This window comes from Gossypium raimondii, chromosome 3 (assembly GCF_025698545.1).
Source record: "Gossypium raimondii isolate GPD5lz chromosome 3, ASM2569854v1, whole genome shotgun sequence".
In the NCBI taxonomy this organism is placed as follows: domain Eukaryota; kingdom Viridiplantae; phylum Streptophyta; class Magnoliopsida; order Malvales; family Malvaceae; genus Gossypium; species Gossypium raimondii.
In genome coordinates this window covers 32,439,416-32,453,847 of record NC_068567.1, presented here as the reverse complement: position 1 = coordinate 32,453,847, position 14,432 = coordinate 32,439,416, and positions in this window count along the sequence as shown.

Sequence of the window (14,432 nt, the reverse complement as noted above, 5' to 3'; positions counted from 1 at the left end):
TTTTTCATATCTCTAACTCTACCATATTTACTAATTTCTGGTCATTTGCGTCAACTTGCAATTCATTTCTGGTTTCAATGAGATAGTAGAGGGACTGATTGGATACATGTGATTAGGGATCAAATGATTTATAATTAAGTTCTAACTTTTCACCTATTAATTATAAACTCATTTAGTCATGAAGTCATTTCACTATAGTATCATGAGTGAGCTCTCCCTAATGACATACCATTACGGAAGCTACTCGATCAGTGTTAGTCCAATGACTTTGTCATAAGTGTGTTAACCTAATAAGATATCCATAATCTCTGAGATGAATTCGTTCTCTCAATATGGTCATATTTTATCTCATGGTAACCATTACATCTTCTTTTATGAAAAGTTAATTACTAACAAAGAGTAATTAAATCATTTATCTCTAAGAAAAATGACTCTTCACCACGTTAGTTTTCATCTATCATGTAACATATATGAGAGGATATCTTTTACCGTTATTGGGTTATGAATTCCACTGTTGTAGAATGATGCTCCATCATACAAAGGTCATATATCCAACATACCAGCTTTTAGTTCCTTATCTATTTGAAATCAGGCTTTTATTTGAATCAAAGTATACGAGTCACGCATACATAGTCCATTATCCACTTAGGATTAAGATATGACACACAATGAACGTCACAAGTGAATAAAATTTTCATTTGCATCACAGTATACGAGCCACACATACATAGTCTATCATCCACTCAGAATTAAGGTATAGCACACTATGAAGGTCACAAGATTTATTTTACTTGGGTCATGTTCGATGTACTACCAGTCTAATCAGTTACATCTACGTCTCTATCTTCTAGGAGTTATTCACTCTGATACCTAAGATAAGGTATCTCCCCATTTGGATTTGATAGATGACATATTAATCTTTCAATCGATTTGCTCAATTCTACTTAAACTAAGGACACTTTCAGAGTATCTGCTAATATAAGTTATCTTCTTGCATTATGATCCGACCATGTAATGATGATTAATATTAGTTTAAACGTTTAGATAATTAGTAATCCAATATTTACTTTCATTTGACTTTGCGAGCAAAAACTATTGAGGACATTATACAAAAGATATTAATGATAATGATGGATTTTCATTAAACCAATCTGTTAAAAAAATTACAAGTATATAGGCGAAATCACTACACTAAAGGTACTAGATCACAATAGTTTATGTTACAATTGGAGACTTTTTATACCAAATGATGATTGACATAAGCATGCAATTTAACATGAGGTTTATAACAGTTATTTTACTATGTATCATTGTGGTAATAAGTTGTACAAAGAATTGATGGAATTGTATTGGTGGTTTGATATGAAGAGAGATGTATATAAAAATATGGAAAAGTCTCTTACTTGCCAACAGGTCAAAGTAGAACATCATGTTCTATCATGATTATAACACCCCAAAAAAGAGCTTAGGATTTTTAGGGGTATTTTAGGTATTTTAGCCTTAGAGTGCTTGAAATTCTATGACATGGTACACCGTAGATGTTTTCGACTAAGGTTTTTAGTAAAACAAATTAATTTTTGAAAAAGTTCTTTAGAAACCTTTAATTTTAGAAAAAGGATTGATTTGTAACAAGGTCAAAATTGAAAGCATTTATGCTGCAGTTTTACCAATTTTTAAAAATACAACCTAAAACCATCCCCCACTTATGAATTCGCGTGATTTTATCTTCTTTGTTTGCTTATGCCATCCCATTGCTCTCCTAATATTTCACTTTCTATTTTCTTTGTTAGATCTTCATCCTTTTGATTTTCATCAATTGCCTAGAATTAAACCCCCATAAATCTTTAAGAAAACATCCTAAAATACCATTAATTTATTCATCTTCTTTACTTGTTGGTTTCCTAAATTTGAGTCAAAAACTCATTTTTCTTCTATCAAAGGTAACCATTCAATCTCCCATTAGTTTTTAGCCATTAAATCGTAAGTTTTGAATAAAATTCGAAAATTGGATCGTTAATGGTGGATTTCGAGTTTTTGAGTAAAAATGTGATTTTAAAGTGTTTTTAAATTATTTTTAATGTATATAGAAGGTTTCTAAATTGAGTTTAAAGTTACGTTAAAGATTTATAATATTTTAATGAATTTTCGTGAAAAGCGCCATAAACATGTCAAAAATTTTGATACCATGAATTGAGTAGTTTAACATGGTTTAAAGATTGAGAATTAGTCATAGATGAATAAATAGATGAATGAAATTTGTTTTAGGCAAAAATATTGAGTATGGACTAAGATATATGAATTGCAAGTTTATTATGTCGAAGGTTTTGGTTACGTGAGAACTTAGCTTAGACTTGTATTTTTGATTGGTTGAGGTGAGTCATTAGCTGATTGTTGATTGTATTATTGTGCAAAATTTTTTCGTTGAAGCTGCTATCTCATTAGGACCTTCAATGAGTTAAGGAAAAACTAGTTTGAGCTTTCGACATTTCGACGATAGTGTTTTGGTGAGTATTTAGAATAATTACTTGTGGACACAATTCAATACGTTAATTGGGAATTTAGAAGTAGCTTAAACCCCTACTCTAAATTCCAAGTGTAAGCTTCCCTATGCTTTTGAATAACTTATGTATTATGTGCTTATGTTATAGTGAAAATGTGAATTGAGATGATATGTCATAACACGTGTTATGTGTTCATGATTACCGTTGTGGAAGTGTATATGTGGGTACATCATACATACTAAGTGGCAGTGATTATATAATGTGCTAATGATACGTATATGCAATGACAGTGAGCTAAAAATTGGTAAGTAATATGTGTGCTTAATAACGAATATTTTGGCCTTGTGATTCTTGAGACCGTTGGATATAGTTGGCATGCCATAAGATTGTGAGTACTCATTTACATGTTATGTGATTTGGACGTTGAGGCCATGGGACATGTTCGGAGAGATAAGGGAATGTGAGCTATGTAACACCCCCAACCCGTATCCGTCGCCGGAACCGGGTTACGGAGCATTACCAGATATATCGAATAACTTATCACTAATTCACAAATAAATAACAGATATAGGATACTTGTATCAAATATGTCGTATTAGTTCCATTTCATACTAATAACCAATTTAAACATCATTCTACAACAATAATAACAAAACTTTTATTCTTAACCTATACATCACCTAGGTACATGCCACATTATCAAACAAAGGTACATCACTAAAATTTCTCTGAGGTCGGGATTGCTCTGGATGCTGGACCGGACACTAGCTTTCTACTAACCTGCGCACGGAGACAACCGTACGCTGAGTATAGGAATACTCAGTGGTATTACCATAATTCAAATTAATAACATTAATCGATAAATTATATACATTTAAATTTATGTCTACAATTATTCATTAATTATCCCGTACTTTAAATCAACTTGATAATTAATAACAATAAGCAATATTTCAATCTTATATTTAATTGTATTCATACCTTATTTCACTATCTAAATTTTATTGGATTTTCAACAACAATTATAATAACTAATTTTATAAAATTGTATTCAAATTAACTCATACACTATTTCTTAATTCAATTTATACCATTAATCTTTCAATAAACATTTAATACATTAAATCAACTTGTTTCAACAACAATAATAATAATAATAATAACTATCTTTTAATTCGATTCGTTCATTTATAATCAATTTACACTTATAATCTTTTAACACTCAATTTATTCATTAAATCCATAAATAAATTTCAATAACTTGTATTCAATTAAATTCACATATTATTTCACTATTTCAAATCATTTTATTTTCACTTCTCATTTCTCAACAATAGCTATTTTAATTTGCTTTTCTTCACTTAAATTTTACATTATCTCATACTACCAAAACCACTTCATGAACTATATCATTATCTATTTCTTGAACCCATGGTTCATACATTTCATTTTCTATATCTCAATTTAATATCTCTTTTGATTCATATTCAAGATCATTCAATAAAATTTATATTATCAAAATTATTCATTTACCCTATTAACTTGACTCGGACTCGACAGCGGATCTGGATTCCACCCAAACACACCCGAATATCCAACCAAAACACACACGAAATAAATATAAATCCTCCATAACACACCAATATATCATATCCTCCCAAACACACCAATAAGGCACTAAATGCCTCTTCGGATAAACCGAAGCATATAATAACATAATCATCTTCTCTACCGAGCTACAAATCTCCTCATCACATCACAAATCCTATGGCATGCCATTTGTATCCAATCTAGTCCGATAAGTTAATAGGGTATTGAATCACATTTCAATTCAATCACTTTCTCATACTTTCAATTCCAATTTAATCACAATTTAATTCAATACATTTTCACCTTCCAATCAAGTATACCATCAAATGCTCATACATATTCATACTTCATTTTAATTTCATTCAATTCACATACAATTCAATATTATTTAATTCAATCATGATACTTACTTCAATTTGCTTATCATGTATATTAATTTAAAATTTAACAATTAATAATTAAATTCGAATTATGGTAATACTAACCGTAAATTTTCTCGAGTCACTCCTTGTTCACCTTCTCCTTTCCTTTCTCGGACAATGACTCTTGCACGACATTAGCTACGTAATTAAACAATTAAAAATCATTAATACACAATTTCATTAAAATATTTCCATTTATACCTAAACTTTACCTAAATTCTAATTTAATCCCTTATCAATACTAATTTTATTTTCCCAATCTAACTCCACATTCTCTCTTAATTCTTACTATAAATTCACTTTAACTCTTCATTTTCACCATAAATCCCTAATTTGAAATTCTCTCAATTTAGTACCTATTAATTCAAAGCCTATAATTTATTTTACAAATCAACCTTTTACTAACTTCTAACTTGAAATTTAATCAATTTAACCCCTAATTCTTTCATTTATTCAACATAATCAATGTCTAGAAATATAATAACTTCCCAAATTTCAGCATAAATCTTATAATACTTTGTTCTAGAATACCAAAAACTCAAAAATTATAAGACAACATTATCCAGTCCATTTAATGTTGCAAAATCACCAGCATATTCATCAGCAACATTATACACTCCATCTGATGTTGCAAAATCACCAACATATTCATCAGCAACATTATCCACTCTATCTGATGTTGCAAAATCACCAGCATATTCATCAGCAGCAACTTCACTATCATTATCCTCTCCAACAATAGACCCTAAACTAATATGTCCACCACTTTCCATACCAATATCCTTATCTACCTCAATACCAATAGCAGACACACCCTCCCCATCAGCTTGTACCTCTCCTACATCACCCTCCCCACCAGATTCTACCTATCCGAGATCACCTTTACCATCATATTCTACCCCTTCATCATCACCCTCCCCATCAACTTCCACCCCTTGAACATCACCTTCCCCAATAGTCAAAAGAAAATTTTCATCTACAATTATAAGGTTATCAACCTCATGTTCAACATATAAGTCAATCTGCTTAAACTTGACCCAAAAGTCTAACATAGCTACAGTGGAAGTGTCATCATAAATCACCCTTAGATTATTTTGTAACCTTACTGTACCAGGCTCATGAAAATATATTAACATGATAGTGTTAAACCCTAACCCAATTTTCGCTAATTCGAAATAAAATATTGTGTCTGGGTCCTCTTTAAGCCTAATCACTTCCCCACCTACATATCTAACATATGGGTCCTTTACAAAGCACCCATCCACATGCAAAATAATATAATATTCCTCATCTGATGACATCTACAAAAAACAATAACACTTTGTAGGTAAAAACATTAAAAAAATAAAATAGTAATAGAAGTCTACAATTTTAACATCTTTTCAGAGCAAAAAAAATTTTCTTTGAATAAACAAACAATTTTCTAAGAAAAAATATTAAAAAAAACTCACTACCTACATCGGGACCATTTCTTTGAATACAATACAAAACAGTAACACATGTCTACAATTTTAACATCTTTTTGCTTGGGTAACAAAAATCAACATCATCGGAACCACTGTCGCATCACAAATCGACAAAACAAACCCTACATCGTGGCATTAAAATTACAATAATAAATCATAAATAACCATCTACAATTTTAACAACAGTTTTATCAACAACATCGGGACCACTATCGCATTACAAATCGACAAAACAAACCCTACATTGTGGCACTGAAATTGCAATAATAAATAAAAAATAACCAACAAATCAAACCAAAAATGGAATTTATTTTCCCAACAAACCAAATAAGAAAGCACCAACCTTCCGATTTTGGGTTACAGAAACTGCTCACGATTATTAAACTTTTTGTTCTTAAAAGTTTTAGGGATTCAACGATTTGATTCGTAAAAATTTTAGGGATTTCAAGAATATTTTGGAATGCTAACAATTTAGGGATTTGAAGATTTTAGGGATTCAATGCAAATTTCGGAGGTTATAGATTTGGGGAATTTCACAATTTGGAGATTTTAAAAGTTGGGAAAAAAGTTTTGAATTTGGGGGTTTGGGGATTAAGGTTTTTTATGTTTATTAAATTTGTTTACTTGTTTTTGCCACTTCAGCGTATTTATTTTAATGTTTGCCACGTCATCAGTCAACTGGAACACCATGTAGTCTAATTTTTTGACCGGCTGTTGACTAACGGTCAACCGATGGTTATCGTTTCAACTAGGTTAATGTCTGAAAAATCTGTTACGAGAAGGCCGATTTCAGAAAAGAAAAATGTTAGGGGCATATATCCAAATTCCCCCAAAGGTTGAAGGCTTTTTTTGCAATTATGCCTAATATTTAACGAATGATTATTATGGCAATTAGGCCAGTACTAATAATGCTAGATAGTTAGGAGGATAGATTGATAGTGATTTATATGTAAAATTTTAATTAATTTATAAAAATAAGTTGAAAATGATAAATAAAACAAAAGAAAAATGTGTTTTAATAAATTTTATGTTTTTGAGATCGTGATAGCTCGATTGAGTTAATTTTTATGTTATTTTTAAAAATTTTAAAGTTTCAAAATGTTTCCTTTGATGATTTCTTGAATTTCTTGATGTTATTTGTTTAGATTTGAAGCTTAGATATGAAAAGACTAATTTGCAAAGTAAAATTTATAGTTTTGAATTTAGGGACTAAAGTGTAAATATTTCAAAATTGATGTTGAAATTCTATAATTATTGACAATAGCGGTTGTGTAAGGATGGAATTGAGATCGGTTTCAAATCAATGCTCAAATGTGAAAATATGATAATTTCAATTTTAAGGACTAAATTAAATAAAATGCAAAACTTGAGGAATATTCAATAAATGAAATTGAACTGATACATGACTATAGTAGTTGTTAAATAATGGTTGGTATTGATAATTGAAGTGAATTATGATATAGATCGAGATTTAAACCAATTAGGGATAATCATGAAAAGGGAAAATTGTGGATTAATCTACGACACATTATCGATTGTTGTTTTTAACGGTAATTTAATGTGGTAGGGTTATATGTATTTCGTAATATATTCGGAATAATGAAAATTGTTTTGTGTGATTGTAATTTGAATTATTTACAATTTGGTACAAAAAGTTGATATGGACTAAATTGTAAATAAATGATAAATTGTATGATAAATTGAATATAATGAATTGCAATTTAAATATATTTAATGAATTTATATTTGATTATGAAGGATCGAATAGTATTGGTATGAATTGATTGATTATTGAGATAGATGATTAAATTGAATAATTTGCAAAATATACATGACCTTGTAATTGAATGTGATTTGGATAGAATTTGATATTATACTATTATTGAATTATTCTATTTAGCTAAAAACGACTTAGAATCGTCGAAAGAAAAAGGAAATGTGAAAGCCGACAACAAGTGACGCGAGCTTTCGGTTTGTATTTCTATGACATGAAACCAATTTAGTGATTGTTTATTCATGATATAATGTATTGCACAATTTTGAAGTTGATAATAATTATTTAATGAAACGCTATGGTTGAAATTGATTATTGAAATTGAGACTAAAAATGAAAAGAATAGAAATTTGTATAATTTAATTGTTATATGAAATTGAATACAATTTCCACAGTATATAATAGAGTATGTACTTGGTGGAGTCCTTTATATTTTGCTATGTTTGGAATGTTTAGATAAGTGGATAGATAATAGGTTGAATCTTTGGTGTTAATGACTTAAGGTTTATAATTGCTAATTAAGTATATGAGTATATGCAATCTAAATTGCCATAACTTGATCATGATATAATATGTGCAATGGTAATGTGTTCATCCTAAGTTTTTAATCTTTTACTTATATGCTTACTATATTATGAAAGGTTGAATATTAAGATTTAGATAAAACTAGGTAGGAATGAGTAAACTTAAATGGTTTGCCTTAATGGTTTGTAATGATGATGTTATAAGGTTGATATACGTGTTAAATATACTTTGGACTTTATATGTTAGTATGGACTTGGTATTGGAATTGGTTGGGAGGAAAGCAATGGTCATTGTGTATAATTGAACATGTTTTGATATAGGTTAAAGTTGGCTTGAAATAGAGTAGGTGGCAAATGCAATACATTGCTTAGTTATAGTGTGACTATGATTTTGAATGGTTATATAGTGCGTACATAGGTATGAATGATGGCAATGTGTAAAGTTATAGATTAAGTATATGAATGGTAAATTTGGTGATGAAATGCTTGAGTTTATAGTGAATGTGAATGGTATTACATGTTGAAGAATTGGTAGTACATAGATTGTTACGACTTGTTTGAATTTAGAACGGTTAGTTGCATGTTTGATTAGTAGATGAAATTGGTATGATTTGTATACATGAAAATTGTAAATTGTGTGCCATTACAGGCATATTAATAAAGTTGATTGGTTTTGGTTAAATTGTGGCATTATGGTATGTCTTGAATTGAGTTTACGCAGGTTGATGGGTGCCTATAAGCACCATTGAGTTTGGTTTTGGTTTGAACATAAAAAGGTATAAAAAAATGTGGTACTTTTGGCCTTTTGGCAAAAAGAATCAATACTTTAAATTATAGTATCGATACTTTACCAAATGAACAAATGTTTTAAAATCGATAGAATGCTAAAATGTATCGATACTAGATTATGTGTAGATACTTGTAATAAGGTATTTGTACCAAATCTGAAGTATCTATACTAGACATTTTTTTATAAGTTTTACAAAATAAACTGAATGTCAATTTGGTATCGATACCTATTAAAAAGTATTGGTACTTTAATTTTAATATCGATACCTTATAAATTGTTAAATTGATTTATGAAACATCAAAGCCTAGTGTGGTATTGATCCCTAAGATTGGGTATCGATAAATTTGCTTATATTTTTAAAACTTTGTAAATAGGTCCTACTTCATGCCCGAGTCAACATAAGAGCCTTTGTAAGCTCGATTAAAGCTCAGTTTCAATTACTCATCATATGGTGTATGAATTTATAATATGAAACGGATGTATTTATGTTATATCTATAATGCAATTGTCGGTAGTTACCCCAATATAAGCATGAGTAATAATAAAGAATGAAATAATTGTATATTGATTGAAAAGAATGAAATAAGTGATATTAGAAGTGGTAAATCGTAAATAGGTCCGATAAGGGCATGTTGGATATTGTAGGATTGAAATGTTTACCATTATAATTACAATGATATGTCTATATGAACTGAATTGAAGTGGGAAGAATGGTTGTTTGATTTGTGCACTTAATATGTTTAAATTGAATATGTAAAGCTTAGTAACTCCAAGTATTAAGTATGTGGTAGATATATATATGTAGATTTAACTATTTTACTTAGGATAGAATTGTTTATACTAACATTACATACTTAAATTATGGAAATGCCACTAAGCATTTTACTTAGCGTATGGTTTGTTCTCTTCGTGCGCATGTTAGATTTAAATTCAAGATTTTTGAGCATCGACCTCAACATCCCATCCACAACTCGGTCTTAGCAACGTTCGTTTGTTTCCAACTTTATTTATATTTGACATGTACCCAATAAGTTAGGTTTTGTGGTAGTTGAATGATTTTATAATTAAATGTTATATCTTATAACCTAGTAGTAATATATATATGAACGAAATATAGATTTATTTTAGTAAGATTAAGGAATATATATTCGACTGATAATTATCCTTTAAAATATATATTTTAATTATGAGCAGATTGTAGTTTCTTTGGCAATAAATGTGGCATTGTAGCTCAGACTCGGTGATCGGGTCAAGTATGGGGTGTTACATTCGAAGTGGTTTTTGGTCATGCAACATTACTTTAAGAGTTTTCGTAAGTTCAATTTTTGTAAAGACTTTATACTTTAGTTATAGATAATGGCATGTGCCGAAGACTTTTGGTGGAATTATGTGGATGGAAAAAGAATAATACAAATTAAAATATAGAGAACTCTCCCAACTCCAAAATCTAATAAGGTTTAAGAATTAAAAGAACATCCAATGTGAATCAAGCACTCTTAGCAAAAATAGCCTAAAGGCTCCTCCATAAAGAACATTGGCTACTTTGAAAAACTTTGGAGAAAAAGTATAGTCAATCCAACCATATCTTGGAAGTGGCACCAAAGGCAAGTGATTCATGGATTTGGAAGGGATCTTTGTAAAAAAAAGACTTGGATGATAACATGGAGCGAGAATAGTCTATGGTCACTAAAGGAAGAATCCTTGTTAAATTCTATTTGAGCAATAATATCAGCATTAGGAGATCTAATAATGCTATGTCCTTAAGAGGTAATTGTAATGCTTATTGGAAACTTAATAAAGCTACTATAATTCTTAATAAAGAGGCTCTAAAGATCCTTACTCTAAGCATCCCTTCCATTTTTTGTGGGGATAGTGAAATTGTGTAGGCATATACATAATCAGGTAACTTCAAAATCAATTCAACTTACTCTCTTTCAATCACTAAATACATTGGGGACCTCAAACATAATGACCACTAAATATCGATGAAATTCTTCTAGAGAAAAAGTTAGAGCTTCAAACTTTCTTCCAAGAGTATCATCTTTATCTAAAAAATTGCTTCATATTGTTTACCAGTAATGAAGTTATTGTTAAAAGAGTAAATGTTATTTCAAACAAATGATCCCTCTTTGGGATGCATAGTAAAACTCCAAATCACCTCTTTCTTGAATGAAGCTTTTCCAAGATGGTGTGGTTTGATTCTGATCTAGAAGTTAGAATTGCTAGAATTCATTCTGTTTATATTCGAGAATGGATAAGAAGTTGGATGTCTTCTTATAAACATGATAAGTAACCTTGTTTATGATTCACTTGGACCTTTGTAGGCTTTTTATAGACGTTTGGATCTTTAGAACAGGGTTAGATTCAAAGGTGAAAATCCAAACCTTTAGAAAACTTGGTGCAAAGTTAGAGACTTGGTTTTAAACCGCGAGAAAGCTTTCATTAACCATATTTCGAAAGCAAAGAACAAGATCCCCAATATAGAGATCTCTTTCCCTAGAGAAGTTCCAAAACCAAAACTGGTTAACCTCTATCAAGTGATTCTTGGAAAAAGAATAAGGAGGACATAAAAATATATATTCAATTTTGAGATTCCTTATAGGTGGCATGAAGGCAATGTTTGCAAAGTCCTCCAATAACAAAAATAGAACATAAGCTAAGTTGATGCTACTTAGAAATATTTTAATCAAAATCAAAGAGAATCATCTATTCCATGTTCCTGAGGAAGTAAGGACAAACTTCATCACAAGATCCAAAACTATTGGAATTAATTCTGTAAATATGTATGGTAGTTTTTGTGTATATCTATTTTCTTTTAATTAGGAGATTAGATGCTAAAGTTTAGGAGATAATATTTTGGTTTAATTAGGAGATTAGATGCTAAAGTTTAAGAGATAATATTTTGGTTTCTATCTTTGTATTTTACCGTGTATATATGTTCTTGATTTTTGGAGGAATGAAACACGGAGAAAATTCCCACAATTCTTGTTATTTTTTCATGGTATCATGAGCAGGTTTTGAACGTGTAAAGTTTTGCTAATGGCTGGTGGGAAAGGTGATTTCGGTCACAAATTCGGTGAAGGGGTGAAGGGGCGGTTGTGCGAAAAATAATTTCTCCGTACGATATAACCTCGCTTGATAATCTTGGACTTGCAATCACTCAAGTACAATTGAAAGGGGAAAACTATGAAGAATGGGCTCGTTCTTTCTGAACGGCGTTACGTGCTAGGAAGAAGTTCGGATTTATTGACGGATCGATTAAAAAACTAGATGATACATCAGACGACATTGAAGATTGGTGGACCATTAACTCGTTGCTAGTTTCGTGGATTCGGAATACCATTGAACCAACTCTTCGATCCACCATATCTCATGTTGAGGTGGCTAAGGATTTGTGGGATGATATTCGAGAGAGATTTTCAATGGCCAATGGTCCAAGAATCCAACAACTCAGATCTGATCTTGTAGAATGCAAGCAAAAAGGATTGGCTATTGTCAATTATTTTGGAAAATTGAAACTGATATGGGATGAATTGGCGATTTTTGATCAATTGCTAACTTGTAAATGCGGGAATTGTACTTGTCAACTATTAGCCGAGTTGGAAAAGCGACGAGAAGAGGAAAAAAGTTCACCACTTCCTGATTGGATTGGATGGGACATATAGCACGGTTAGATCTAACATCTTGGCTAACGATCCGTTGCCTACCTTGAGCAAGGCTTATTCGATGGTTATTCAAGAAGAGCGAGTGAAGACCATATCTCGTGAGATGGAAGATCGCTCCGATGTGATGGTTATGGCAGTACAAAGTCAATACCATGGAGAAAGTAAGGAGAAATGGGGGTTTGTTCCCATTGCAAACAACCTGGACATGATATTGATAATTGTTTTGCTATTATTGGTTATCCTGAATGGTGGGGAGATCGACCCCGAGGAACTATGAAGGGTGGAAGCCGTGGCAAGAATTTAGGCCAACGTCAATCAAACGGTCGAGGACGAGGGGGGTAGCGAGCTAATGCTGTCTGGACCCACACAGGGGGAGTATCGTCTTCAAATGCTAGCACTGATGATACTGAAGCAAACACTTTGCATAGGCTTAGCAATGAACAGTGGCAAGTTTTGCTCCAAACCTTAAAGGGTATGAGATCAACTACGACTGAGAAGATGACGGGTAAGAAATTGTCTTGGATTATTGACACAGGAGCGTCAAATCATATGACGGGTAATCTAAAATTTTTACATAATATTCATAAAATTCCTAATTTTCCCCTTGGGTTACCGGATGGGAGTGAATCTGTGGCTACTTTGGAAGGATCTGTTGCTCTTGGAGGAGATTTATTGTTGCGAAATGTTCTATTTGTGCCGAATTTGACATGCAATCTTATCTCTGTGTCACAACTTATGGAAAATGATTCTTGCTTTATCCAGTTCACTAAAAAATTATGTGTTATACAGGACCGTACCTCGAGGATGCTGATTGGAGCGGGTGAACAAAGGGATTGACTCTACTATTTTCGGGAAATTCTAAGGATCAAGGCAATGAGGGTGACTGTCGGTAACTCGTTAGAAATGTGGCACAAGCGGTTAGGTCATCCATCTATGCAGATGACGGAACTTGTTTCGAAGGTAGATAGAGATAGTAGGGATGAGATTTTGAATAAATGTTGTGATGTGTACCTTCGAGCAAAACAAACTAGAAAAGTTTTTTCTTTAAGTAAACATCGTGCAGTTGATATTTTTGAATTAATACATTGTGATTTATGGGGTCCTTATAACACTTTGTCTACTTGTGGAACATCGTATTTTCTGACAATATTTGATGATTTTTCAAAGAGTGTGTGGATTTTCTTGATCAACAATAAATCTGAAGTACCTTCAATGTTCAAAAATTTCTTCACTATGATCAAATAACAATTTGATAAACAAGTAAAGATGGTACGTAGTGACAACGGGAAAGAATTTACTTGCATGAAGAATTATTTTGTGGAACATGGTAATATTTTCCAATCTTCATGTACCGGCACTCCACAACAAAATAGGAGAGTCGAAAGAAAGCATAGGCACATCTTAAATGTTGCGCGTGCTCTTAGATTTCAAGGATCGCTTCCTATCAAGTTCTGGGGTGAGTGCATTTTGACTGCAGGTTACCTAATTAATCGAACTCCCTGTTCGAGTTTAAATGGAAAGACGCCATATGAGGCTCTTTATGGTCGACAACCAGATTTTGGTCACCTAAGAATTTTTTGGATCTTTGTGTTATGCTCACTGTAAGACTAGGGATAAGTTTGCCAGTCGAAGTAGAAAATGTGTGTTCATGGATTATCCTTATGGGAAGAAAGGTTGGCATTTATATGACTTAGAAAAAC